General features: G+C 41.0%; 1 pseudogene; it reads right to left on the reverse strand.

Annotated features, from left to right (window-relative positions):
* Positions 1-1,498: 1,498 nt before the first annotated feature.
* LOC116568092 lies at positions 1,499-4,122 on the reverse strand (annotated as a pseudogene).
* Positions 4,123-5,164: the final 1,042 nt, after the last annotated feature.

Raw genomic sequence — 5,164 nt, forward strand, 5'->3', positions numbered from 1 at the left:
ATCTGACATTAAGCTTTTGATTTCTGAAACATCCATTTCAAAGACAACCATGGTGAATAAACAAATTGTTTGGTGGAACACAATTACCAGATAAGCATTCAGGCTGCCCCAGCCATGAAATACCTCTTTAGTAAGCTCTGGTTAACCTCCATACTGTCACATGAGTAACCCTGCTATCCCCTTCAGCACCCGGTTTCTACTCATTTAAATTTTCTGATAAATCCTGAGCTCACAATCCCCTAAACATTCTGACTATGGACACTAATAAAGCCAGATCCCTCAGAAGAACTCACTTTCTCTTTTCCTCTCAATGCATTTCCCCTCCTCTGAAGCCTCTCTGAAAGGCCTTTGGGCAATCCCTGTGCCCCCAGAACCTGAGTAATACACGTGGTTTTTGTTCTTTAGTTCCTCCCCCCGCCCCCGTGTTCCAAGATTCATTGTGCATCACATCCAGTGCTCCATGCAATACGTGCCCTCCTTAATACCCACCACCAGGCTCTCCCATCCCCCACTCCCATCATCTCCAAAACCCTCAGCTTGATTCTCAGGTCCACAGTCTCTCATGCTTCATCTCCCCCTCTGATTTACCCCAATTCACTTTTTCTTTCCTTCTCCTAAAATCCTCCATGTTATTTCTTATGCTCCACAAGTAAGTGAAACCATATGATAATTGACTTTCTCTGCTTGACTTATTTCACTCAGCATAAACTCCTCCAGTCCCATCCATGTTCATACAAAAGTTGGGTATTCATCCTTTCTGATGGTTTTATAAGTGTTCTCTGATGGGTGTTGCTGAGGTGTGTCTTAAAATCTCAATAAGAACCCATGGTCAGTGAAGCTACAGCAGAGGGGCTGGTCTGTGGTAGCATCTGTGGAAGTGTCCACAAGTACAGGTGCAGGGGAGTGCCAGAGTTTTCCTAGCCTGAGGCACACTGCCAGTAGCCCAAGACGTAAAGAGAACAGTTTAGAGTCCACATTATCAGGAAAAGGAGTGAAGTTGATGTAAAAAGGTCAGCAGACTGTAGGTGAAACTTGGGCTTTTGTATTTTCATCTATAATAAAGTCATATGAAGGGATTAGTGGCCAAGTGTAGCTTCTTCCATATGAAGCATACAACTCATGATTATTCTTTGGGGAAATCTAGAGAATATTTACTCGGCATGATATAAGTCATTTGGAATGAAAGTATTTTTAAGAAATCCAATCTTCTCCATGTAAGATATAGAAATTTCCAAGCATTTATTATCCAGGACTGGGGAAAACATTAGGAATATATAAAAAGGACAAACGGGAAACTGAGTATCATATAGAGTAGAAACTTAATCAAGTGAGTTACTTAAATGTATAGAAAAGTTGAATTGAAACAAATGGAATTTCCAGGAAATAAATAGAAGGAGCAGAATCTATTTCCACAGACTGGTCGATGAATAGCAGTTCCAGCTCTGAAACTGTGACCCTGCAATCAGGGGTGCTTCTTCAGCCACAGGACCATTGGCTCTTATGTCACTGGAATCCCAGTGATTCTTTTCAGAGCCCTCTTTATGTCTCTATTCTTTATGCTGTAGATAAAGGGGTTCAGCATGAGAGTGAACACTGTGTGCCACAATGAGCTACTGCACTTGAATGGGAGTTCTGGGTAGCAGCAGAGCTAAGATACACTCCCAGGCTTATACAATTAAATAAGGAGACAACTGAGAGGTGAGATACACAGGAGGAAAATGCTTTATATTTGCTCTGATCTGATGATATTTTACATATGAAGGAAACAATCTTAGAATAAGAGAAAAGGATCCCTCCCAGGGGAACACCCACTAGTAGCACAATTACAAAATACATCACCATGTGATTAAGAAAGGTGTCAAGGGCACCTGGGTGGCTCAGCCATTAAGCATGTCCCTTCAGATCTGGTCAGGATCCCAGGGTCATGGGATCGAGCCCCACATCAGGCTCCCTGTTCAGCGGGAAACCTGCTTCTCCCTCTCCTATACCCCCTGCTTGTGTTTCCTCTCTCCACTGTGTCTCTCTGTGTCAAATAAATAAATAAAAATATTAAAAAAAGAAAGGCTAAGGAAATGTTAAAAAAACAAAAATAAAACTGGTGGCATCATGCTACCTGATTTCAAGCTTTACTACAAAGCTATAGTCACCAACACAGCATGGTACTGGCATAAAAACAGACACATAGACCAGTGGAAGAGAGTAGAGAGCCCAGATATGAATCCTCAACTCTATGGTCAAATAATCTTCGACAAAACAGGAAAAAATATATAGTGGAAAAAAGACAGTCTCTTCAATAAATGGTTCTGGGAAAACTGGGCAGCTATATGTAGAAGAATGAAACTCGACCATTCTCTTACACCGTACACAAAGATAAACTCAAAATAGATAAAAGACCTCAACGTGAGACAGGAATCCATTAAAATGCTAGAGGAGAACATAGGCAGTAGCCCCTTCAATATCAGCCACAGCAACTTCTTTCAAGATATGTCTCCAAAGGCAAAGGAAACAAAAGCGAAAATAAATTTTTGGGACTTCATCAAAATCAAAAGCTTCTGCACAGCAAAGGAAACAGTCAAGAAAACAAAGAGGCAACCCATGGAATGGGAGAAGATATTTGCAAATGGCAATACAGACAAAAGGTTGATATCCAGGATCTATCAAGAACTCCTCAAACTCAACACACACAAAACAGGCAATAATATCAAAAAATGGGTAGAATATATGAACAGAGACTTCTCCAATGAAGACATAAAAATGGCTATCAGACATATGAAAAAATGCTTATCATAACTAGCCCTCAGGGAGATTCAAAGGAAAACCACATTGAGATACCACCTTACACCAGTTAGAATGGCCAAAATTAGCAAGATAGGAAACAACATGTGTTGGAGAGGATGTGGAGAAAGGGGAACCCTCTTACACTGTTTGTGGGAATGCAAGTTGGTGCAGCCTCTTTGGAGAACAGTGTGGAGATTTCTCAAGAAATTAAAAATAGAACTTCTCTATGACCCTGCAAATGCACTCCTGGGTATTTACCCCAAAGATACAGATGTCGTGAAAAGAAGGGCCATGTGTACCCCAATGTTCATAACAGCAAGGGCCACGATCACCAAACTGTGGAAAGAACCAAGATGCCCTTTAACGGATGAATGAATAAGGAAGATGTGGTCCATATACACTATGAAGTATTATGCCTCCATCAGAAAGGACGAATACCCAACTTTTGTAGCAACATGGACGGGACTGGAAGAGATTATGCTGAGAGAAATAAGTCAAGCAGAGATAGTCAATTATCATATGGTTTCACTTATTTGTGAAGCATAACAAATAGCATGGAGGACATGAGGAGTTAGAGAGGAGAAGGAGTTGGGGGAAATTGGAAGGGGAGGTGAACCATGAGAGGCTATGGACTCTGAAAAACAATCTGAGGGTTTTGAAGGGGTGGGGGGTGTGGCAGGTTGGGGTACCAGGTGGTGGGTATTATAGAGGGCATGGATTGCATGAAGCACTGGATGTGGTGAAAAAATAATGAATACCGTTATGCTGAAAATAAATAAGAAATAAATTAAAAAAAAGAGAGAGATACCCCCCCCAAAAAAGAAAAAAAGGTAAGGTGTCAGAACAGGCAAGTTGGATCATCTGATTGAGTTCACAGAAAAAGTGGGGTATTTCCACCTCTGTACAAAGGACAGCTGAAAAAGCATTGAGCTCTTTAATGAGGAATTCAGAACATGGATGACCCAGGACACCAGAACCAGCAGTCTACAGATCTGGGGGTTCATGATGACCATATAGTGAAGGGCTTGACAGATGGCCACAAACCAGTCATAGGCCATGACCATCAGGAATAAATTTTCCTGACATCCAAACACAATGGAAAAAAAAAATCTGACTGAAGCAGCCTTCATAGATTATGACTTTGCTCTGAGTATGGATGTTCCACAGTATCTTTGGGACAGTGGTGGAGGTGAAACAGATGTCTTCAAAGGACAATTTGGCAAGGAAGAAGTACATGGGGGTGTGGAGGTGGGAGTAAGAATGGACAACCAGGATGATGAGCAGGTTTCCAAACACAGTGTTCATGTACATGGAGAAGAAAAGCCCAAATATTAGCAGCTGCATTTCTCGTTCCTCTGTTAAGCTCAGAAGAATAAATTCTGAAATCCATGTTATCATTTCCTGATTCCATGTGGTGTAGCTGACAATCAGGAAAGAAAAATATAACATAATAATTTCCAACAAATGGGCTTCATTTATTTATTACATTTTTTATTTTAATTTTTAAAAAAATTTATTTTATTTTTTCAGTGTTTCAAGATTCATTGTTTATGCACCACACCCAGTTCTCCATGCAACACATGCCCTCCTTAATACCCACCACCAGGCTCTGACATCCCCGTCCCCATCAGTTTGTTTCTCAGAGTCCACAGTCTCTCATGGTTTGTCTCCCTCTCCAATTTCCCCAAACCTACTTCTTCTCTCCTTCATCTATTGCCCTTCATATTATTCCTTATGCCCCACAAGTAAGTGAAACAATATGATAATTGACTCTCTCTGCTTTACTTATTTCACTCAGCGTATGCATCCTTTCTGATGGAGGCATAATACATTTCATTGTATGTATGGACCATATCTACTTTATCCCTTTTTAGGTTTTTATTTAAACCCAGTTAGTTAACAGAGAGTGTAATATTAGGTTCAGGTTCACCACACAGCAATTCAATATATCTATATAACACCTGGTGTTCCTTAGAAGTGCCCTCCTCGGGTGCCTGGGTGGCTCAGTGGGTTAAGCCGCTGCCTTCGGCTCAGGTCATGATCTCAGGGTCCTGGGATCGAGTCCCGCATTGGGCTCTCTGCTCGCTAGGGAGCCTGCTTCCCTCTCTCTCTCTGCCTGCCTCTCTGCCTACTTGTGATCTCTGTCTGTCAAATAAATAAATAAAATCTTAAAAAAAAAAAAAAAGAAGTGCCCTCCTCAATCTGCATCACCTATTTCCCCACATCCTCCACCATCTCTCTTCTGGTAACCAGGAGTATGTCTCTATTTTATTATTATTATTTTTTTTTACATTTAAAAAAAATTTTTTTTCAGTGTAACAGTATTCATTATTTTTGCACCACACCCAGTGCTCCATGCAATTCGTGCCCTATCCAATACCCAACA

This window comes from Mustela erminea, chromosome 1 (genome assembly GCF_009829155.1).
Source record: "Mustela erminea isolate mMusErm1 chromosome 1, mMusErm1.Pri, whole genome shotgun sequence".
In the NCBI taxonomy this organism is placed as follows: Eukaryota; Metazoa; Chordata; class Mammalia; order Carnivora; family Mustelidae; genus Mustela; species Mustela erminea.